Source organism: Bos grunniens, chromosome 2 (genome assembly GCF_055505025.1).
Source record: "Bos grunniens cultivar Pamir isolate PY7600 chromosome 2, Bosgru_T2T1.0, whole genome shotgun sequence".
Taxonomy (NCBI): domain Eukaryota; kingdom Metazoa; phylum Chordata; class Mammalia; order Artiodactyla; family Bovidae; genus Bos; species Bos grunniens.
In genome coordinates this window covers 38,118,294-38,144,060 of record NC_141166.1, presented here as the reverse complement: position 1 = coordinate 38,144,060, position 25,767 = coordinate 38,118,294, and the positions used below count along the sequence as shown (strand labels likewise).

At 37.2% G+C, this 25,767-nt stretch overlaps 1 long non-coding RNA gene across 1 annotated transcript in view; it reads left to right on the top strand.

The window, feature by feature from the left end:
* The window catches only part of LOC147377914 (uncharacterized), a 174,468-nt gene extending 152,088 nt beyond the window's left edge, over positions 1 to 22,380 (top strand). The window contains exon 3 of the long non-coding RNA XR_015142484.1: positions 22,042 to 22,380. This is a non-coding gene — a long non-coding RNA (uncharacterized LOC147377914). The remainder of the gene's footprint in view (positions 1 to 22,041) is intronic.
* Positions 22,381 to 25,767: the final 3,387 nt, after the last annotated feature.

The window sequence follows — 25,767 nt, the reverse complement described above, 5'->3', positions numbered from 1 at the left end:
TGGAAACAGTGACAGATTTTATTTTGAGGGGCTCCAAAATCATTGTAGATGATGACTGCAGATGTTAACTTAAAAATCTTACTCTTGGAAGGAAAGTTATGACTAACCTAGATAGCATATTGAAAAGCAGAGACATTACTTTGCCAACAGAAGTCCATCTGGTTAAGGCTGTGATTTTTCCAATAGCCATGTATGGGTGTGAGAGTTGAATTATAAAGAAAGCTGGATGCTGAAGAATTGATGCTTTTGAACTGTGGTATTGGAGAAGACTCTTGAGAATCCCTTGGACTGTAAGGAGATCCAACCAGTCCATCCTAAAGGAGTTCAGTCCTAGGTGTTCATTGGAAGGACTGATGTTAATGCTGAAACTCCAAAACTTTGGCCACCTGATGCGAAGAGCTTATTCATTTGAAAAGACTAATGCTGGGAAAGATTGAGTGGGGGAGGAGAAAGGGACGATAGAGGATGAGATGGTTGGATGGCATCACTGACTCAATGGACATGAGTTTGAGTAAACTCTGGGAATTGGTGATGGACAAGGAGACCTGTCATGCTGCAGTCCTTGGGCTCCCAAAGAGTTGGACACGACTGAGCAACTGAACTGAACTGAACTGATCTTGCTAGTGTGTGAGATGAGTACAATTGTGCAGTAGTTTGAACTTTCTTTGACATTGCCTTTCTTTGAGATTGGAATGAAAACTAACCTTTTCCAGTCCTGTGGCCACTGTTGAGTTTTCCAAATTTGCTGGCATATTGAGTGCAGCACTTTCACAGCATCATTTAGGATTTGAAATAGCTCAACTGGAATTTCAACATCTCCACTAGTTTTGTTTGTAGTGATGCTTCCTAAGGCCCACTTGACGTCACACTCCAGGATGTCTGGGTCTAGGTGAGTGCCCACATCATCGTGGTTATCTGGGTTATTAAGATCTTTTTGTATAGTTCTTCTGTATATTCTTGCCACCTCTTCTTAATATCTTTTGCTCCTCTTAGGTCCATATGATTTCTGTCCATTGTTGTGCCCATCTTTGCATGAATATCCCTTGGTTTCTCTAATTTTCTTGAAGAGATCTCTAGTCTTTCCCATTCTATTGTTTTGCTCCATATCTTTTCATTGATCACTTAGGAAAGCCTTCTTATCTCTCCTTGCTATTCTTTGGAACTCTGCATTCAAATGTATATATTTCCTTTTCTCCTTTGCCTTTCACTTCTCTTCTTTTCTCAGCTATTTGTAAAGCCTCCTCAGAGAATCATTTTGCCTTTTTCCATTTCTTTTTCTTGTGGGTGGTTTTGATCACTGCATCCTGTACAATGCTATGAACCTCCTTCCATATTTCTTCAGTCACTCTATCAGAAGTAGTCCCTTGAAACTATTTGCCACTTCCACTGTATAATTGTAAGGTATTTGATTTAGGTCATACCTGAATGGTCTAGTGGTTTTCCCTATTTTCTTCATTTTAAGTCTGAATTTGGCAATAAGGAGTTCATGATCTGAGCCACAGTCGGCTTCCAGTCTTGTTTTTGCTGACTGTATAGAGCTTCTCCATTTTCAGCTGCAAAGAGTATAATCAGTCCGGTTTTGGTGTTGACCATATGGTGATGTCCATGTGTAGAGTTATCTCTTGTGTTGTTGGAAGACAGTGTTTGCTATGACAGTGCATTCTTGGCAAAGCTTCATTTTTTACTGTAAGCCCTAACTTGACCGTTCCTCCATGTATATTCTGACTTCCTACTTTTGCACTCCAACCCCCTATGATAAAAAGGACATCTTTTTTGGGTGTTCTAGAAGGTCTTGTAGGTCATCATAGAACTGTTCAGCTTCATCTTCTTTGGCATTGATACCATGTTTTAAAATCTGTTTGAAGTCTCAGGAAATATGTTGAATATTTAGTCAAAACTCCTGACTTCCACACTTTGCTAGATTAAATGAATGGTATGGCAGAAGTTCAGACTGTATACTGCATAGTACATGGAGACTCTGGCCTTTTGCTACCATACAAACTATCACTGCCTGGCATGCCTATCCAAACTAACCAAAGCAGAGTGATTCAAGACAGTCCAGTTAGTCCATAGAAGGGTGCAAAGAGTATCCTCAAAATAAAGAATTTCTAGCAGAGAAAGCAGTCCCTGCTATAATTCAAAGAAAATTAAATATTTTTTGTGTGTGTCCAAATCCTTAATTTCCTGCACTACATGCTGGAATCACAGAAGTGAATCCACAGAAGGATTCTGAAAGTATAAATCCATTTCCTTGACTGAAACTTACCTGAGGATTAAGAACATTTTAATTGTTTTGCCTCTTATTTTCTACATTTTTGTCAATTTGAAGTTCTCTGATAATATTCAAATCAGATATGTTCCAAAGTTCTGTGTATTTTAGTGCTTTAATTTTTCCAATCGTTTTTGGTTTTTTTTTTTTTTAAGCAGAGTATTACCATCAGTAAATGTCAAAATTTTGCCTATTTTCTGTTATTTATTTTCTTTCTCAAGCCACAATATGAAAAATCCTTAACAAAGATCATTTTCCCTTAGAGTTTCCAGATTGGCCTCCTGTTAAATCCCTGATCTCCAAACTTAATTTTATATTTACCAGTGTGTCACCAATTCTTACCTCAATGCCTATTTTTTAATATTCTTTTTTAAGATTTAGTTTTAATTGGAGTATGATTGCTTTACAATGTTGTGTTACTTTCTGCCACACGACAGTGTGCATCAGCCATAAGTACACATATGTTCCCTCCCTCTTGAACCTCCCTCTCACCCCCACCCCATCCTCTCCCTCTAGGTTGTCTTGGAGCATGAGATGGAGCTTTCTGTGTCATACAGCAACTTTCCATTAGCTGTCTATTTTACATATGGTAATATACATGTTTCAGTTCTCTATCTGTCCCATCCACTTCTTCCTCCACTGTGTCCACAATTCTGTTCTCTATGTCTGTGTCTATTCCTGTCCTGCAAATAGGTTCATGAGTGCCATTTTTCTATTCCATATATATGCATTAATATACAATATTTGCTTTTCTCTGACTTCACTCTGTATGACAGTGCATATTTTTGACGGAAAGTATGCCTTAGATTCTGCTATTTCTGTATGTCCTTAGGCATCTCCCTTTTGGGTTCATGAAAAATATTTCTATTATCATAGAACCAGCCACATTCCTCCACACTAATTGCAGTTCTTTACCACAGCTCACAAAGTCACCTGTGGCCCACTGATACTGCTGATGGTGCTAGTATTCTCTAAAAAGTCACTGAAATTTTTGGTAAAGTTATTGCCTCCTGACGTATCCTCTATGTGCCAAAGTTATGTAGTTAATGACAACATTTTTACTTAGGTAGCAAAACAAGAATCTAGGGTGAAAAGAGCTCTCTGCTTGTAGCCCTGTGGAGTTCGAATGGGGATCCTTGGACCTTAACCAACATATTAGCTCCCAGTCAATCATTTAATCTTCCTTATTGTCTTCTCCTCCCCTCATTTACCTGTGCCTGTTGCAAATGTCACTGCTGGATTCCAGTGGTGCACCAAGCTTAGTTACTCTTTGTATCCCCATTATACCTGTCACTCTGAGTCTGATAATATTTTACACAAAAAGATTTCTTTTCTGAACATATTTTATACCTAGGATTTCCCTTCTTCAATAAAATATATATATATATATATATATATATTTTAATTTTAAATGACTCACCAAGCATGGATGAGCTGAAGACTGACACTGGAGGAGGCATGTTTTAGCATGAGGGGAAAAAAAACCCACTACAGTCCTATGGGTACTATCTTTGGGTAGTCCTTAAAAAGAAAACATGTTCTGGAATAGTAACATAAGAATACACAACTTCTGCTTTTGAATTGTGTTTATATTCTAGATGTTCTAGTTCTTGCCATCTGTATTTCAACCACATATCTGACATGAAACAGCAGAACATAAAGTGGGTCCAGAACCCTGTAGACATTGCTAAAAAAATTGGTAAAGAGTGTGATTAAATGTCACTCTTTAATTTGCTACCCTATGATTTATTCATTGTCATAGTCAACGTCATGGATTTGACTAAATAATTTCTAGTTAAGATTACTAGTTCTGCATTTATTAATGGAGAACTTCTTATATGCCAGATAATTTGCAGCATGCAGAAATTCAAAATGTCATTATCACAAAAGTTTATTTTGTTTTATCATCTTAATACTTTTCCTTGTCAGTAAAATTGAGGGAATAAACACTTTTGAAATTGACTTTAAGCTCTTGAAAAAATGAGTTCATAATATAACTCATAATTTTGAATGAAACATTGAGTTGGCACACCAAATTAGATAGTTTTAAGCAAAAATCTGATTGCCTTTTGGGAACTAGCTTAGTAACTCCAGATACCGTTTCTAGTGTTTTTTGACTGCAAGCTTGTAAGAGCTTTTTTTATAAACTCAGTAGATTTCAAGCTAAAGTTCATATAATGTGTGCCCCCAAAACTTAGGACTGGTTGGTTAGTATGGCTGTGTTTTTCCAATGTTCCCTAAACTTGGAAAGCAGGATTTCAATAATGTCTTATTTCACTTGTTTATATTCTGTCCTTGAATTCTTCTAATGTACATTCTAAATACATACACTTACACATAATTTGTGTATATGTCAGTTGAGTTTGTCTCTGTGGAGTAGTGAAGAATAAGCCAGATAAGCAGCCCCTAACCAGAGCAAGTAGGCTAACAGATGGAGTGCACAGTAGGAAATTAGAGAATAACTGGCAGGACTTTTTTTATAATGATCCATCTGGAACCCAAGGGTCAGGATCATCAATCCTGACACACAGGATCACAGCTTCACTTTACATTTAATTTCAAAGTTTACTTTCTTAAAAAAAAAAAAATTCTCATCATTTGAAAAAATTAGAAAATCAAGAGAGAATAAGGTACAAACTCCCACAGAGTACATACTATATTATAGAATAATGGCTTATACATAAGAAATAATATATTATGAATTGCTATGGTTAATCCCATTAACAGTTCTAAATATTCTTTGACACATATACCGAACTTCAAGATGGATGTATTAGAGGAGGTTAGATTGATGGTGGTCAATCAGGACAAAGTGACCACAAAGAAATTTGCCTTTTAGTAACAGTACAGGATAAGTGTTTTTAGATTGGTGAGTGGCTCTGTTCTATACGAGCATTCAGGGACTTAGGCTGATAGTTGCTGTGGTGGGCCAAATTATGTCCGTCCCCACCCCCAAAGATGTCCACATTCTCATCCCTGAACCCTGTGAATCTGTTGTTGCTCAGTCGCTAAGTCGTGTCCGGCTCTTTGCAACCCCATGGACTGCAGCAAGCCAGCCTTCCCTGGCCCCCACCATCTCCCCACCATGAGTTTGACATGATCAAACTCATGTCCATTGAGTCAGTGATGCCATCCACCATCTCATTCTCCATGGCCCCTGTCTCCTCCTGCCCTCAATTTTTTGCCTTATATGGCTGAAAGAACTTTGCAGATGTGATTGAAATGGGACTATCCTGATTTACCCAGATGGACCTAATATCATTTCCAGAGTCTTTGTGAGAAGGAGATTGGAAGGTCCAAGTTAGAAAAGGCAATGTGATGACAGAAGCAGAATCTGAAGAAAATTAAAAATAGAAGCAGAGGTGAAAGATTGTCCAAAGAGACATTTGGAGATAATATGCTGCTGACTTTAAAAAGAGAGCAAGGGACTATGAACCAGGGGAAGGAAGCTTATTGATAAGTAGGGACTTACTAATGCCATCTTATTGTTTTCTGGCTGTTTTGTAGTTTCTTTCTTCTTTTTTCTCTTTTGTTGTTTTAGTATGTGTGTGTATGTTTAAATTGATGATCTTTCATAGTTGTATGCTTTGATTCCCTTCTCTTTGTCTTTTGTGTATCTATTCTAGATCCTCTACTGAGATTTTTTTCTTGAAAGTAGCAACACTATTAATGTTACAAAAGTAATTTGGTTTCTTAAATCAGGATGTAGCAGCACAAAGAAGGAGTCCTTTGTAGATACAACACTAACATTAAAATGGATGGGATGGATGAGAAAGTAGCATTGCAAAGACATTCATGCTCAGTCACTCAGTCATTTCCAGCTCTTTGCAACCCCCATGTATTGTAGCCCACCAGTACATGTACTGTAGACATACACTGGCCTATGAGTGTCAGCTTCCATTAAAATACATTCAATAGTCTATGTCCGGGCTTCCCTGATAGCTCATTTGGTAAAGAATCCACCTGCAATGCAGGAGACCCCAGTTCGATTCCTGGGTTGGGAAGATCTGCTGGAGAGGGGATAGGCTACTCATTCCAGTACTCTTAGGCTTCCCTTGTGGCTCAGCTGGTAAAGAATCTGCCTGCAATGTGGGAGACCTGGGTTCAATCCCTGGGTTGGGAAGATCCCCTGGAGAAGGGAAAGGCTACCCACTCTAGTGTTCTGGCCTGGAATATTGTCTATGTCCAGAAACAGTAGGACTCCTGAGGTGTTTATACACCAATCAATGAAGAATAAGAAATATGAAAAAAAAAAAAAAGCTTAGAAACTTCATTTGTCATAAAAACATGGGACATGAATTTTATTTGCCAAACCAAAGTGGTTCAGTGATACCATGCTGCTGCTGCTGCTGCTAAGTCGCTTCAGTCGTGTCCGACTCTGTACGACCCCATAGTCCTTTATTAATCAGGGGTGGGGGCTGAGGCAGTCTCATGTGTTCAGATAGCATAAGAATTCATGGAGGGTGGTATGATTACTAATAAACAAGTTCAGTCTATGTGAGTTCCTTCACATAGACCTCATGCTACTGAAAAGATCTCTAAGCCTTTGTGGCCCTACACAATCCAGCAACTCTACACTGGCCTGGGTAGCTTTCTGGAAATCCAGAGCTCTGAGACTAGAATCTGGCTTACCTGGATTCTGCACATAGCCATCTCCTTCTTTGGTCCTGCTAGTTCTAACACTGTCCCTGATGGGCTAAGAAGATTCTTACGTTTCTCTACATCTATTTTTATTCTTCCTCAGTTCTCTCATATTATCTCTTCTTTTCCTTCTTTCTGTTTTCTAACCCTGATACACAAACCAAGCATAATCTCTTCAATGAACTCCTGTATACAAGCTTCTCCAAGAAGGAGCTGATTGTCTTACTGGAGAAAGAGAGGAGAAGGGATTACAGCAGAAAGGCCTGACGAATCAATATCTTCATAAATTATACTTCTATGACTGTGTAATCAAAACAATATGAGAAAGTTTACTGTCTGTGTTTCCTTAAATCATTCTCTACAATTCTTCATTTCCTTAAAACCAAAGACTGCTAAGATTTTAAAATTCTACTGGTAAATTATCAGTTAAATGAGGAAATTATTTTCTAGTTGTTTTCATCAAAGGTGGAACTCATACACCTGTTCATTGATTTTCAGTATGTAGAATTATGATAATTTGTTTCTAGTACTTTTCCAAAACATATTCAGAAGCTCACATAGTTTTTAGGTAGAATAAAAAGGCCCTATTCCATTAACAGTTTCTTTCTGGACTTAAATATTACTATGTTATAGGCACACAGGTAGACAGTCTTATCTGAAAGGATGAATATTTAGTCTTTTGTTTTCACATTATTTTGTTGTAAATGGATCTTTAATGGAAAACAATAGCAAAGACTGTTTAGTAGAGAATTAGCAGCAAAATGATTCAAAGGTTTTCTTTGGTAGGATGATTATTGATTATTTTGATTGCTTTTTTATTTGACTCTATGTGCTTTCCTTTCTACTTCAGCTTTCTTTGTCTTAATATCAGCATATTTGACTATGCACATTTTATGGTGTATTTTAGGTTCTCTACATTTGGCTTGTGGCTAACAGCAAATGTTGTCTTCTGTGGCTCATATGGTAAAACTGATCCAAGGAAAATCTTCTTTATAATAGAAGAGATTTTGCCAAGTTGGACAAGCCAATTAAAGTAATAACAAAATACAAAGATAAAATCATAAAGATGTATTTCTAGAAAGAGGGAGGATAAATTTAGATCAAAGAAAAGAAATAATATTAGCAAAATGGCCCAAACAGAGGGACAGTTTATGGCAATAGAATTATATTCTTCTCAAGGATGGCTTTGACTTGCCTGTAGTAGTTTATCAGAATGTGGCTGGATCCAAAATTACAAAAAACAATGGATAACCACACAGAATAAATGTCAATTTTTTAATGGATAAATAAGAATTGCATCTATTTTTTAATCTAGATGCATATTGTTATACATCTTCATCAACCTAATATATGAGAGAAATTTTACCTATATAAGATCTTGAGACTATATAACCAGACAGGTCATGAGACAGTATAGTATTAATATTTTCTTTAGCCATTCCTTATGTTGTACACACACACATATATGAACTTCAGATAGGTACCTCACTTGAGTGGTGTTGTTATTTTTTTAGAAAGTGCATATTAAATGCTTTTTTAAACTATTTGATCACTCTTATACCTGTCTAACTTTTATTCATACAAAAATTCTGGTAACAAAAAAACAACATTATTTGTGTTTTACAGCCTCTCAGAGAGAGGCTAAATTTCTTGCTTGAAGTTAATAATTTTTCATACAGATGACTGCAGTTTCTCCTAGCGCTTCTTAGTTCACATTACAGGTAGATTAAGACTCAGATTTCTAACTTTCAGGACCCATTTATTTTACAACACAGCTTAATATTGGTGGTGTTGACTTTGATTAGATCATGATTGATATGATTTTCCATTACAAAGTTATAATTTTTCCTTTTCAACATTCTGTTTGTTAGAAGGGAATCACTAAGTGTAGCTCACATTCAAGAAGAAGGGGATTAAGCTTCACCATCAAGGAGGAACAGAAGGAAAGATATCAAAGATTTTATGGTGATATGTTAGAATGACCACAGTAATTAATGTATTTTGGGAAAGATACTTTGAAGCCATGAAAATTATCCAAAAGTTTAGCCTACTAATTTTTAGCATTCATTGGTGAGTCTCACTATGCAGTGGGAGTCTAATGGTGATTTTCGATTATACTTTCTTCATTTCTTCTGCAGTTATTAATTTCAGTTCTTCTGTAAGGAGGGCTTATCCCTTTATTTCTATGTATTTATTCAAAAATTTATTTGTGCCAGTAGACTCATGCATACTTATTGTGCCCTTTCAGCTATAAACCAGTGATATGGTTATTTATTATTCAATACTTTTTTCAATTATTCCAGATTAACCATTAGGAACAATGAAGTTGACTCCTTTGATCTTTCCATATAGTTCCACTCCTCCTGCTCCCTGCCACCCCTTTTTGAGCTCTTCCCTTTTACCTGGTACTACAAGATGCTTCAGGCTCATCTTGTATTACTCTTGACTCCAGCAGTAGAATCAGCTGTTTCTCCGAGTTCCTTTTATTGAAGAATGATAGCAAAAATAATGGTTAAAAAATAAATAAATAAATATTTTTTAGAAAATATTTTTGTTACAGAAATATTTGATTTTTTTATATAATCAATTTTATTCATTTCTTGGTTTCTGCCTTTGGCTTAATACTTAGGCTTCCCTGGTGTCTTAGTTGGTAAAGAATCTGCCTACAATGTAGGAGATCCATAGTTAGACATTCATCAACTCATTATATATAGTCACCAATGTATCTTTCAGTAACATATTAATCATTTTACAGAACTCTAATGTTAACTAATAAGAAATCTAAGGTAATTCTTATTCTCCTGTTTCGTAGCTAGGGGAAATGACAAGTCATGATGGTTTTGACTTACCAGAAAATTAGCACATCTGTGTTATCGGGCATACCTCCAAACACTGTGTTTAATTGTAGCATCTCTGCAAAGAAAGTTTAAGGGTGAAATGGTGATAGGTATGTATATCTTCCAAATTGTACTTTATTTAAGATTTTTAAGAAAATTTATTGGCATAGGTCACCAATAAATCTGGTCATAGCCTGTTTTTAATAGTAATGGAGATCAGCCGTCTTGAGTCAAAGTGAAAAGCTTAGTAGCAAACTGCCTTTTCCTGGTGATGACAACATTATTTTAACCTTCTATTTTCTGCTATATTGTTGCTTATGAGAAAGTCCTGGAATTATATTAATGAATTAGTAGATATAGTGTAAAAGGACATTGCATTTATGCAGCGTTTGCTTGGGGTTGAGTGTGGTTCAGGGCAAAAGGTAGTGTATGTTGGAGGTGGAGGGCAGATAACAAAGTGGAAGAGGAGGTGACTCCGTCGGCCAATAAATTTCTCTGAGATTTTTCTAATCAGATGGTCTCTATTTATGACGTGTAATTAAGCCCATACAAAATAAATAGTGCAAGTACTAAAGAATTGTGCTGCATATTCTAAGACCACCAATCCCTTCAGCATTGGGATACTAAGAATTATCAAGGTAATTATACATTTTATAACATTTTCTAAAAAAGTATAAGAAAAGATAAATAAAGTTTTCTTTGATGATTTATGGTACTATCTTCCCAGGTATTCTAAATTGTAACCAGAAGGATTACCATTTAAGAGATCCTATGTTCTATTATCAGTTAATTTTCTTAAAATTTATGTATATTTATATATACTAATATAAAATATTATATATATATATATACTATATATAACTATATATATATAGTATATAACATATACTATATTAAGCTTATTTAATATATAATTAGCATCACAAAATATAATTATATAATGCCAGTTAAACTTAACAGTATATAAAACATGTATACACTACACATAAATACATGCATATACGTATATGCACCCATATACATACAGATAACATACAAGTATATATAATAAGTATATATATGTATATATACACAGAGAGAGAAGAGCTCACTGTACTCATTTTTCTGTTACTTCATTTGCCTCAGTACTATGGAATCTTAGAGACACTTCCCGATTAATATGTTAATATCTGTAGTGTAGTACTTATTGTTTTTTAAATGCCACAGTTAAACATTTCTCTGGTTTTTGACTTTGGATTTCCTCTAAACTTTCACTTTCAAAACAATGCTGTTATAAGCCTATTTTGAATGTGACTCTTTGCATTTGTAGCACTTTCTCTAAGCTTCTCAATAACTATTGCAATTGTATAGCCTAAAGAAAGTATACTTAAACTTAATAGACACAACAGTATTATCTCCATAATGGTTTAAAAGTTCTCCCTTCTAGGTTACCAAAACTTAAAATTGTCAAACCTTCAAACTTTGGCTAAACTTTTCCTTATTAGAAGAATTATAGCTCATTATTTTATTTTTCATTTGCAGAATTCTTCTCTGATTAAGCACTTTTCATACATTTAGCATGTTTAGAAGACATTTGTATTTTCTTCATTTGGAATTGCCTGTCTATATCCTTTCCTTGCTTTTTTTCTTTTTTTCCTATTGGGTTGTTTGTATTTATAATAATTTCTAATATATGTAAGGAATATTAATATTGAAGTTTCTTCTCAGTCACTTATCTTTATGGTACTTTTCAACATGTTGGAGTTCTACTTGTATAATCTAATGTGTTAACCCTTTTGTTAATGCCTGTATGTGTTTTATGGCTATTCTGTTTCCATAATCTATTTGTCTTCTGTTGTTCCAATACTACAATGTTTTAAAAACTTAAGATTTATAGTATATTTTAATATCTACTAGAGTAAATACATTATCTTTGTTCTTTTCAGTTCAGTTCAGTTGCTCAGTCGTGTTCGACTCTTTGTGACCCCATGGACTGCAACATGCCAGGCCTTCCTGTCCATCACTAACTCCCAGAGCTTGCTTAAACTTATGTCCATCAAGTTGATGATGTCATCCAACCATGTCATCCTCTGTCGTCCCCTTCTCCTCCTGCCTTCAATCTTTCCCAGCATCAGGGTCTTTTCCAATGAATCATTTCTTCACATTAGCTGGCCAAAGTATTGGAGCTTCAGCTTCAGCATCAGTCCATCTGACGAATATTTAAGGTTGATCTTTAGGATTGACTGGTTTGATCTCTTTGATGTTCAAGGGACTTGCAAGAGTCTTCTCCAATACCACAGTTCAAAAGCATCAATTTTTTTGTGCTCAGCTTTCTTTATGGTCCAACTCACCATCCATACATGACGACTGGAAAAACCATACCATAGCTTTGACTAGACGGACCTTTGTCAGTAAAGTAAGGTCTCTGCTTTTTAATATACTGTTAGTTTTGTCATAGTTCTTGATTTGCCATATCTTGTCATAGTTCTTTACAGTTAAAAAAGTCATTTACTTACTTTCAACGTTCCTTGTTTTTTAATGAGTGCATTTAAGATAGTATATTTGTGTTGCTGTAACTGTATCACATTGGTTTTGACATGTAGAATTGCACTGCAATTCCCACTTGACTGTTACCTGGAAATGGTGGGAAGTACAAAATAACTCCAATTACAGTAACTAACTATGCCGTTGGTTGGCTCTGCATCTCTTTCTGTTTTCAGCTTTCCTGAGTCATCTGACATGAGTAGTCCTGAGGCTCTTGCCTCTATCTTCTGTGACAGAGCTTTTCTGTGAGTTTCTTAGGTGAAGATTTTATCTTCTATTTCTGTTCTTTTAGGAGGATTATTTGTAATTTATGACCCAATAACAGTTCGTTTTGTTTGTTTGATTTTTAAGCATATTGTGTGTGTGGTATGTATATGTGTGTATATGTGAGTATTTCATGGTAGGAAGATTTGATGCTTGTACTCAGCCTGCCATCTTGAAACTGAAGTCCCTATCTCTTAAAAGTCAGGAATAAAGTGTACATGGGATTCTGTGGATGTCAAATATGAGTTATGAGTTAGTTCCTCTTATTTCTCTTATTCATTGTGAATGGTTTTTAATATTTATTATTTTATTTTTATTTGGCTACACTAGGTCTTAGTTGAGGCATGTGGGATCTTTTTTTTATTTTTTTATTGAAGGATAATAATTTACAGAATTTTGTTGTCTTCTGTCAAACATCAACACGAGTCAGCCATAGTTGTAAATATGGCCTCTCCCTCTAGAACCTCCCTCCCATCTCCCTCCCCATCCCACCCCTCTAGGTTGATACAGAGCTCCTGTTTGAGTTTCCTGAGACATACAGCAAATTCCCATTGGCTACATATTTTACATATGGTAACATAAGTTTCCACATTACTCTCTCCATACATCTCACCCTCTCCTTCTCTCTCCCCATATCCATAAGTCTGTTTTCTATGTCTGTTTCTCTATTGCTGCCTTACAAATAAATTCATCAGTACCACTTTTCTAGATTCCATATATATGTGTTAGTATATGATATTTATCTTTCTCTTTCTGACTAACTTTACTCTGTATAATAGGTTCTAGGTTCATCCACCTCATTACAATGGACTCAAATGTGTTCCTTTTTATGGCTAAGTAATATTCCATTATGTATATGTACCACAACTTTATCCATTCATCTGTCAATGGACATCTAAGTTGCTTCCATGTTCTAGCTATTGTAAACAGTGCTGCAATGAATATTGGGGTACATGTGTCTTTTTCAATTTTGGTTTCCTCAGGGTATATGCCTAGGAGTTGGATTGCTGGGTCATGTGGTGGTTTTATTCCTAGTTTTTTTTTTTTTTTTTTTCAGGAATCTCCATACTGTCTTCTATAGTGGCTGTATCAATTTACATTCCCACCAACAGTGCAAGAGAGTTCCCTTTTCTCCACACCCTCTCCAGCATCTACTGTTTGTAGAACTTTTGGTGATGACCATGCTGACCAGTGTGAGGTGATATCTCATTGTAGTTTTGATTTGCATTTCTCTAATAACAAGCAATGTTGAGTGTCTTTTCATTTACTTGTTAGCCATCTGTATGTCTTTTTTTGGAGAAGTGTTTGTTTAGATCTTTTCCCCACTTTTTGATTGGGTATTTGTTTTTCTGGTATTGGGTTGTATGAGCTGCTTGTGTATTTTGGAAATTAATCCTTTGACAGTTGTTTCATTTGCTATTATTTTCTCCCATTCTGAGAGTTGTCTTTTCACCTTGTTAATAGTTTCCTTTGCTGTGCAAAAGCTTTTAGCTTAATTATGTCCCACTTGTTTATTTTTGTTTTTATTTCCATTACTCTGGGAGGTGGGTCATAGAGGATCTTGCTTTGATATATGTCATCATGTGTTCTGCCTATGTTTTCCTCTAGGAGTTTTACAGCTGCTGTTCTTACATTTAGGTCTTTAATCCATTTTGTGTTTATCTTTGTGTGTGGTGTTGGAAGTGTTCTAATTTAATTCTTATACATGTAGCTGTCCAGTTTTCCCAGCACCACTTATTGAAGAGACTATCTTTGACCCATTGTACATGGACAGATTCTTAGAAAAGTTCAATCTTCCGAGACTGAATGAGGAAGAAATAGAAATTATTAACAACCCAATTACAAGCACTGAAATTTAAACTGTGATAAAAAATCTTCCCAAAAACAAAAGCCCAGGATCAGATGGCTTCACAGGTGAATTCTATCAAACATTTAGAGAAGAGCTAATACTCATGTTTCTAAAACTCCTTCAAAAAGTTGCAGAGGAAGCAACTCTTCCAAACTCATTCTACGAGGCCACCATCACCCTGATAACAAAACCAGGCAAAGACAACACACAAAAAAAGAAAACTACAGACCAATATCACTGATGAACATAGATGCAAAATCCTCAACAAAATTCTAGTAAACAGAATTCAACAACACATTAAAAATTTCATACACCACGATCAAGTTGTATTTATTCCAGGGAATGCAAGGATTCTTCAGTGTTTGCAAATCAATCAATGTGATACACCATATTAATAAATTGAAAGATAAATCCATATGATAATCTCAACATATGCAGAAAAGGCCTTTGACAAAATTCAGCACCCATTTATGATTCAGTTCAGTTCAGTTCAGTCCTCAGTCGTGTCTGACTCTTTGCAACCCCATCAATCTCAGCACACCAGGCCTCCCTGTCCATCACCAACTTCCAGAGTCCACCCAAACCCATGTCCATTGAGTCAGTGATGCCATCCAGCCATCTCATCCTCTGTTGTCCCCTTCTCCTCCTGCCCCCAATCCCTCCCAGCATCAGAGTCTTTTCCGATGAGTCAACTCTTTGCATGAAGTGGCCAAAGTACTGGAGTTTCAGCTTTAGCATCAGTCCTTCCAAAGAACACCCAGGACTGATCTCTTTTAGAATGGACTGGTTGGGCCATTTATGATTAAAACTCTTCAAATCATGGGCATAGAAGGAACATACCTCAACACAGTAAAGACCATATATGATAATCCCACATCAAAAATTATTTTCAGTGGTGAAAAATGGAAAAGCATTCCCCCTAAGATCAGGATCAAGACAAGGGTGTGCACTCCCACAACTATTATGCAACATAGTTTTGGAAGTCCTAGCTACAACAATCAGAGAAGAAAAAGAAATAAAAGGAATCTGGATCAGAAAAGAAGTAAAGCTCTCACTGTTTGCAAGTGACATGGTACTAGACATAGAAAACCCTAAAGATACTATCAGAAAATTATTAGAGCTAATCAGTGAATTTAGCAAAGTCACAGGATACAAAATCAATACACAGAAATCACTTTCATTCCTATATACTAAAAGTGAAAAATCAGAAAGAAATTAAGAAATCAATCCCATTCATCATTGCACTAGAAAGAATAAAATATCTAGGAATAATCCTATCTAAGAAGACAAAATATCTATATACAGAAAATTATAAGACACTGAGGAAAAAAATCAAAGATGATATAAACAGATGGAGAGATATTCCATGTTCCTGGATAGGAAAAATCAATATTGTGAAAATGACTATACTACCAAATGCAACCTACAGATTCAGTGAGATCCCTATCAAATTGCCAGTAGCATTTTTCATAAAACTAGGGAAAAAAATTTCACAATTCATATGGGAACACAAAAGACCACAAATAGTCAAAGCAGTCTTGAGAAAGAAGAATGAAGCTGGAGGAATCAACCTTCCTGACTACAGATTATACTACAAAGCTACAGTCATCAAGGCAGTGTAGTACTGGCACAAAAACAGAAATATAGACCAATGGAACAAGATAGCCCAGAGACAAACCCACGTCCCTATGGGTACCTTATTTTTGACAAAGGAGGCATGCAGAATCTTTAGTTGCATCATGCAAACTCCTAGTTGTGGCATGTGGAATCTTGTTCCCTAACCAGGGATCAGACCTGGGATCCCTGCATTGGGAGTGCAGAATCTTAGCCACTGGGGTACCAGGGAACTCCCTGAACTGATTTTCCTTGTTTTTTTTTTTTTGTATGCATCTTAAGATACTTTTGGACTGTCCATTCTGAAGGAAATCAGCCCTGGGATTTCTTTGGAAAGAATGATGCTAAAGCTGAAACTCCAGTACTTGGGCCACCTCATGCGAAGAGTTGACTCAGTGGAAAAGACTCTGATGCTGGGAGGGATTTGGGGCAGGAGGAGAAGGGGACGACAGAGGATTAGATGGCTGGATGGCATCACTGACTCGATGGATGTGAGTCTCAGTGAGCTCCGGGAGTTGGTGATGGACAGGGAGGACTGGCGTGCTGCAATTCATGGGGTTGCAAAGAGTCAGACATGACTGAGCAACTGAACTGAACTGAACTGATGCCTTTTCATGAACTGACACCATGAATGAACTTGGGTATATTTCACACTGCTACTCCAAGCCAAAGGCTTGGATTCTCTTGGGTCATTTATATTAATCTTGAGAGTTGGTCTTCCTTTTCTGGTGGTGAATCATCCAAACATTTCCCAATTTTGCCTCACCTGAAATGTATTTTGCTGTAAGTCCTTGAAACCTTAGTTTCTAGAGTTGATATAGATGTTCCTCTTTAAATATATCTTGGGGAATTTAATGACAGAAAAGATTTAAATACAACAAAAGAAACAAAAATATAAACTAGACATCCCAATAGTATTTTAGTAAAACCAATTCAACCTGATTAACCTCTTTGACTCCAAAAGTCAGTAGTGAAACCAAGAAGAATTTAACCCAAAGAACAAAGAAAAGAATACAGTATTGAAAAATAAAGCTCAGGAGAACTAACATAATTTTCTTCCTTGTAAAAAAAAAATTAACCTGAAAAATGAGGGTCTTTTTTTAAAAGCAATTTCTGTGTTCTGTGTACCATATTGATGAGATTATATGATAAACTCTCTCCAGCTTTAGGTCTAACATTCAAGAGTTTGTATATAGAAGATGTTTGTATATATGCATTTTGACCTGAAAAAGTTCTGTAAATTCATTTAAGCAATGAGATGACCAGAGGAAAACTTCATTTCATGATCTTGCAGGAGATGTTTTAAATAGTTCTGTTATTGTCAGTTCAACCTATAACAGCTCATCTGTGAACATTGCAATGCCTCAGAGCCATTCTGGGTTCTGAAGTTTGATAAATACAGCCTCCTGATAATCACAATGTCAGGAATTCGTTTTGCTTCAGCTATGTACGTACTCTGACAGATCATTTTGTGGGTATAAGTACATAGAGCATGGATAAGCTCAGAGGCACCTCAAATATGCACTTATTTGTTTTTAGTTCCTCATGTAGATCTGATTAAGAGCAGATGAGGGCATCCTAAAATAGTCTGTGATCTTGCTACTCAAATTGTGATCAAAGAGCAAAAGACTGGCATCATCTGGAGTCTTCTTAGGAAAGTGAATCCCTCCCCAGATCAACTGAGTAAAAATTGGTGTATTAATACGATCTCCAGGTGATGTGTATGAATATTACAGTTTAAAAACCACTGCCCAGGTAACTTATTCAGATTCTCCCCTACTGTTGAAAATGCAAGGATACAGTGAACAATAAGAAGTCTGATATTTTCTCTCTCAATCTCTTCCAACTGTATACTCCCAGTAATTCTGAAAATGTGGATTAGCCTTTCAACCTGACCATTACTGAAAAGATAATCTCATTCCTGCATCCTTTCTGTTTTTTCAAGGTGGAGACAGACCTGTTCTCATTACTCTTGATGAGGTCTTTTTTATCTCTAACACTTGCTAATAACAGGAGCTTCTTACTTTTAAGATTACTTTTCACACAGCTAGTAGACAGACATCTGAAATGAAAACCCATTTCTGTCACACTTCCACTATTATTCCATAATGTCTCTATAACTTTCATGATGAAAAGACAAATTCTTGGTGTGTTTTCTAAGGACTTTTATCGCCTCCCTAGCCTGTGAATTATAACCAAACTGAGTATAGCAACTGCTACTGGTGCTCCCCTATATCCTCTCAGCCTACCTGAGTGCACCTCTTAGCACTCTGTTGAAATCTTTCTCCTTCCATCTCCTGGGCCACTCTTCTCTGCCTGAAGACTTTCCCTTCAAGATCAGAGCTTGGGGTGCCTCACCAGGTACAGCATGAAAATGCTAAGATTTAGCCCTCTCCCCCACCCCGGGCCACTCTCAAACAATTGGGGGCTTGACCTCATAGATAAATATCTCAGCCTCACTATTCTCTTAAGGGGAAATCCTTAGATTGTTTTCTGATGGTTTCTCCAAGCTTCTCTGGTGGAACTGAAGTTCAGTTGCTCAAATTGTTGGCACAGTAACATGTTTTGTTTTCATTTTTCTCTCTTTTCAATCGCCTACTCCTCTCACTTGCTTCTTGGAATCACCTTACAAAATAACTTGAACCTCAGTGCTTCCCTCAGGGCCTGCTTTCTGAGGAAACTGAAGCAAAGATAGTACTGATTGTGACCCCTTAAAGCAGATTCTCAGCACTGGATTCTGAAAAGGGATCACTTACCAGTGAAATAGAAACAGGGGCCACTTTGGCAGTGGTGAGTAGGGTGGTGATGACATTTGGCAGTGGAGTAAATGGGGACCAGGTGGAGGTGGAAAGGCAAGCACTGGCTTATGCAAGAGTTCCAGCACTTGGAACACATGAAGTCAAGAGTGATGAAAAGGATAGTGGCTGGCATGTGTTAAGCACTCTTGGGATCCTTGAAGGAGAAGAATATAAGGCTTACATTAGCAAGCTATCTTTACAGAGCATTCTGTGAAATCCAGAAAGCCTCAATGCCAGCATTTGAATTTCATATAATTTTTTATGTGTCACAAAGTATTGTTTTTCCTCATCTCCCCCTCCAACTGTTTTTAAAAGTATAAAAATTACTCAACTCACAGGTCACACAAAAATAGGAACTGGACCAAATTTGACCCTCAGGCCTTAGTGTTTTTCCCCCTTTCTAATGATTTTGCAGAAATATTGCTTTATCAGAAGTCAGGATACTTTAGTGCTCACACCCAAGTTGCATGACTGATTCACTCAGATAACATATGGAGTTAAGGTCCATATGAATTTCTAGTGTGCACCCAATAATCACATATTGTTTGTATACTTATCTGTTTTCACTTGAGCAGAGGGTCTTAATCTTTAAGAGAAAGAAAGTACCAGAGACTTCACCAGTCACTCCAAAAGGAATAGGGGAGTAGACTCCATATAAACAGTGGCAGTCTTGCTGTACTAAAGAGGAGAGGTGGAAGTCTGGGGCAAAAAAAGCAGTTGAAACTTAAGTCCAAAAGAGAGAGAATCACATGGACTTTAACCTCAAAATCTGTAGTCAGGTTCCTCTAAAGTCATTGGCTTTTAAGATACACACATGCAAGAAAAGATTCTAAGAAACCCAGAAGAATCTGAGCAGCGATTTCAGCATGTCCCAGTACGAGCATGGCAAAAGTCGAAGTTCAGACTTTGCAAAGTAAAAGAGGCTGTATTGTACCCTGAGTTTTCCACTGAGACCTCCATCATGGCCAAGACTGAGGAAAAATGAAATAGTTGAGTTCAGTTCAGTCACTCAGTCATGTCCAACTCTTTGTGACCCCATGGACTGCAGCACGCCAGGACTCCCTGTCCATCACCAACTCCCGGAGTTTACTCAAACTCATGTCCATTGAATCGATGATGGCATCCAACCCTCTCATCCTCTGTTGGCCCCTTCTTCTCCTGCCTTCAATCTTTCCCAGAATCAAGGTATTTTCCAATGAGTCTGTTCTTCGCATCAGGTGGCCAAAGTATTGGAGTTTCAGCATCAGTCTTTCCAAGGAATATTCAGGACTTATTTCCTTTAGGATGGACTGCTTGGATCTCCTTGCAGACCAAGGGACTCTCAAGAGTCTTCTCCAACACCACAGTTCAAAAGCATCAATTCTTCTGTGCTCAGCTTTCTTTATAGTCCAACTCTCACATCCATACATGACTACTGGAAAAACCATAGCCTTGACTAGATGGACCTTTGTTAGCAAAGTAATGTCTTGCTTTCTAATATGCTGTCTACGTTGGTCATAACTTTTCTCTCAAGAAGTAAGCGTTTTTTAATTTCATGGCTGCAATCACCATCTGCAGTGATTTTCAGATCAGATCAGATCAGTCGCTCAGTCGTGTCCTACTCTTTGCGACCCCGTGAATCGTAGCACGCCAGGCCTCCCTGTCCATCACCAACTCCCGGAGTTCACTGAGACTCACGTCCATCGAGTCAGTGATGCCATCCAGCCATCTCATCCTCTGTCGTCCCCTTCTCCTCTTGCCCCCAATCCCTCCCAGCATCAGAGTCTTTTCCAATGAGTCAACTCTTCGCATGAGGTTGCCAAAGTACTGGAATGTCAGCTTTAGCATCATTTTGGAGCCCCCCAAAAATAAAGTCAGCCACTGTTTCCCCATCTATTTGCCATGAAATGATTGGACCAGATGCCATGATCTTAGTTTTCTGAATGTTTAGCATTAAGCCAACTTTTTCACTCTCCTCTTTCACTTTCATCAAGAGGCTCTTTAGTTCCTCTTTGCTTTCTGCCATAAGGGTGGTTGTCGGGAGCCAGCATGAGGAACTCCACCCATGGCAAAGGTCATGAGGAAGGAGGCTCGGCATATGCAAAGGTGGGATTGAGCCTCAGGAGTTCCCCTGGAAATTTTTGACCATTTACTCCCAAAACCAGAGTCTGCCTACTTTACTGTTTTGTGTTCTCACTTACACCTCTGACTTTTCGGGGGGCTGTCTTGGGCGTGATAAGAGTGTTTTAGTTCACAACCGTGAGAGGCATGAGATGTTCTAAACTGTCTGAATACAGATTTTTTTGAGCAGTTAAAAGATTGACTAGAAATTGTATTGGTGAAGGGTTTTTCACTTGTTGGGCCAATGTTTGTTGTTTTATATCTCTTACCTGTTGTGTTTTTGGTAGTGTATTGATTAACATAATTGGTGTAAGTAGTAGCTTTAATGTTTGTAACCTTGGACTCTTGAGTTAATTCCTTTTCTTGTTATAGCCCACCACACCTTTGCCCTATAGGAATGCAACTTTATTTAATGCTTTTGGAGGGTGGCGCCTGACTAATCACCTTTAGGAAAAAATAAGTTTTCTGAAGAAAGGGTCTTAAAATGTTAACAGGCCTCCGGGCCAAAAGATGATACAAATCACCTAAACTTTTACATATGATAAGTTTACAAGAAAAAAGCCTGGCTTATTACATGACTCTACTCCTTTTTCTATTATCTTCTATATATAACTTAAGGTACAAAAACTACTTTAAAAAATAAAGTGTGGGCCTTGTTCACCAAAGCTTGGTCTCCCTATGTCGTTTTTTTTTGTTGTTGTTGTTGTTGTTTTTCACCTTTTGGCTAAACTATTTAGCCTCTTTTTTCTACTGAATTTTTTCACTGAGCTATCTTTATTTAACCACTCTTTATATCTTTAATTAACGTTTAATTAAACAACTGTTTTTTGATCTTCGCCGACACTGGCAAGTGGCACCTGGAACAGGCTAATTCCGGAACATCAAACATTAAAAATCCAAATTCAAAAATTAAAAGAAGGGGAGTTTAAGTATAGTTTTCCCCATCAAATCTTGCAACATGCTCTTTTCGTAATAAATATTTTAAATACTGATTCAGCTGAAACTACTGCAATGCTTCACCATTGGTGCCCAGAGCAATTGAATGCAAAACCATTAGTTAAATGGAAGGACTTCCTCTCAGGGCAATGGAAGGGTCCGGACCGATTATTAACTAGTGGTCGAAGATGTGCTTGTATTTTTCCACAGGATGCAGATTCTCCAATTTAGATCTGGGACAGGCTGATTCACCATGTTGCAGTCCCTCAGACATCCTGTTCCCCCATTGCTTCGATCACAAAAGAGGAGCCCGCCAGAAGGGGAGGCAAGATAAAAATCGAGATCCTGGTGAGACTCACGGAGCTGCTGCAGCGTGAACTCCAACTAGAAACTAATTCTACTTATTCTGTTTTGGCTTGTCTACCCTCTCCTTATGTTTTTCTCTTTACCAACGATTCTGGAAAACCTAATGTACATACGACTTTCACTGGTAGACCTAATGTAGTGACTTGTGAACAATGCATGCTCTCATCTTATTTAAGCCCTCAATATAATGTTTGCTCCTTTATAGTGTTACAACGTCCACCTTATCTTATGATGTAACCACTTATTGATATGATAATTTTGATCTTGCTGTATTACAACAACTACAGGATTTAATGTGATCACGATGGTTTGTGGGCTTGCTTATCCTGGGAATAGTAGCTTTAATAGCAGCAATTGCTTCTGTTACTGTGACAGCAATATCATTGACTCAACAAGTACATACTACCCAATATGTTGATACCATGTCAAAAAATGTCTCTTTAACTCTAACAACACAGGAAGCTATAGATAGGAAATTAGAAATGAGAGTAGATGCCTTAGAAGAGGCAATAATGCATATTGAGACTGAGTTACAGGCTTTAAAAGTGAAGATGGCTCTGTCATGCCATGCTGATTACCGGTGGATATGTGTGACATCTTTAAAGGTAAATGAGACAGATTATAAATGAAAAAAAATTAACAGCTCTGACATTGGCCTGGACTTAGGAAAACTTCATAATCAAATACAGACCTTGGAACACTCTTGACTGGATTTTACCACCGCTGGAGCAGCTAATGACTTTTTTCACACCTTCTCTAACTTTATTTCTGGAAAAAAAAATTCTGTCTAATCTTCTCATAATCATTCTTCCTTGTATTGTCAAGATTCTTCGACAGAACATTCAAAAGGTCATGACTGAGCTGCATCTGGCTATTTTAAGAAATAAAAAAGGGGGAGATGCCGGGAGCCAGCGTGAGGAACTCCGCCCATGGCAAAGGTCATGAAGAAGGAGGCTCGGCATACGCAAAGGTGGGATCGAGCCTCAGGAGTCCCCCTGGAAATTCTCGACCATCTACCCCCAAAACCAGAGTCTGCCTACTTTACTGCTTTGTGCTCTCACCTACACCTCTGACTATGGGGGGCTGTCCTGGGCATGATAAGAGTGTTTTAGTTCACAACTGTGAGAAGCATGAGATGTTCTAAACCGACTGAATACAGATTCCTTTGAGCAGTTAAAAGATTGACTAGAAATTGTATTGGTGAAGGGTTTTTCACTTTTTGGGCCAATGTTTGTTGCTAAGTCCCCATATCCCTTACCTGCTGTGTCCCTGGCAGTGTATTGATTAATATAATTGGTGTAAGTAGTAGCTTTAATGTTTGTAACCTTGGACCCTTGAGTTAATTCTTTTTCTTGTTATAGCCCACCACACCTTTGCCCTATAGGAATGTAACTTTATCTAATGCTTTTGGAGGGTGGCACCTGACTAATCACCTTTAGAAAAAAATAAGTTTTCTGAAGAAAGGGTCTTAAAATGTTAACAGGCCTCCAGGCCAAAAGATGATACAAATCACCTAAACTTTTACATATGATAAGTTTACAAGAAAAAAGCCTGGCTTACTACATGACTCTGACCTTGAGGTCAGAACCTATGTCTTACTCATCTTTGTATCCACAAAACAAAATAAGCATGCCTTGTATGTTTGTGGAACTAATGATCATGTGCATTGTTAGACGAAATAGTAGTCAAGAATATGCACAAGCTTAAGATACTTTTAGCAGGACACTGATGTTGAACTGTGGTTTAAATCATTTTGAGGGGTCTCCACAATCTAATAGTAACAATACCCAAATCAGATGGCTTCTTGACTATGAACCTTGGTGAGTTCACAGAGACATAAAAATATAAATGGCATTTGCTATATAGTTCTTGCCCAGTTTCTCAATAGCATAGTTTTACAGGCCATAAGGGTAGCTTTCCAGCTGATCCTTTTATGTGAATCATTCTTTTTTTTTTTTTTTTTTGCATACAAAATGGCAACATAGTGTGTTAAACACTTTCTGCAGTAAGAGAAATTTTCACTTCAAAAAACATCTAAAAATTACACAGGTAACAAAGACTTACCACTTGTATTGGAATCTAAAGTTTCTCAGTTCAGTTCAGTCGCTCAGTTGTGTCTGACTCTTTGTGACCCCATGAACTGCAGCACGCCAGGCCTCCCTGTTCATCACCAACTCCCAGAGTCCACCCAAACCCATGTCCATTAAGTCAGTGATGCCATCCAACCATCTCATCCTCTGTCATCCCCTTCTCCTCCTGCTATCAATCTTTCCCAGCATCAGGGTCTTTTCCAATGAGTCAGCTCTTTGTATCAGGTGGCCAAAGTATTGGAGTTTCAGCTTCAACATCAGTCCTACCAACGAACACCCAGACTGATCTCCTTTAGTATGGACTGGTTGGATCTCCTTGCAGTCCAAGGGACTCTCAAGAGTCTTCTCCAACACCACAGTTCAAAAGCATCAATTATTTGATGCTCAGCTTTCTTTATAGTCCAACTCTCACATTCATACATGACCACTGGAAAAACCATACCTTGACTAGATGGACCTTTGTTGCAAAGTAATGTCTCTGCTTTTGAATATGCTGTCTAGGTTGGTCACAACTTTCCTTTCAAGGAGTAAGTTTCTCACTGGCACTCAAATTGAGACATGGGCTTACCCAAGGTGCTGTTCATTTGATCAGCAAAAAAAAAAAAAAGACAAAAAAATTGAGAGGATGAATTAAGCGCCAAAGTGCACGAAAGTACCATATGACATAGGGTAGCTATATTAGATATTGTTTCCTTAGACTTTTAACAGCAACATAAGCTTTTAGAAAATGATTAATATTGAACAGAGAAACAAATCAAGATAGAGTATCAATTTAATTAAGACTCAGAATTTTCTTAGGAGGGTATCACAATATAGATAACTTTTATTATAAAGCTTTAATTTTTATTATAAAGCTTAAAATTACATATTAGATAATTTAATAAAATTTTAATGAGCACCTAGTGTGAGTCAGGTATGGTAATAGGTATTCAATGTGGAAAAATCAGACAATGCAGACAACACAATAGACAAATTATATCATTAATAGATACCACTGTTCAAAATATTCTCTCTCTCTGTTTCTGTCTTACATACACACATATATTTCTCAACACCCCAAATAAAGCAATTCTATTTGTCTGCCTGTTGCCATAAGGCAGCTATAACTTTATATAAGGGAGTTTTCTTAATTTGTTTAAAGGACAATTTATCCTGACTGATGTGGATACACACACATACACACACACCAGTTTTGGAAGTTCCTTTTGGTTGTCCATTTCTCACTCACCTAGGAGTCTTAACATCCCTGGTGCTGTGGCAAACTAATTTGTTAGCTTGAAGCACTGTTCAGTCTCAGACCCTACAGTTCTTGGCATTTTTCTTTTCACTTTTGGCCATTGTACAATATCCTGTGAAATTGTGAGAGCAGGCTGTAGCAAGCACTTGACGATCATGAAGATTCAAATCCGAGGACAAAAAAGTCAACACATGTGTGGGCAGAGAAAAAAAAAAAAATATATATATATATATATATACACAC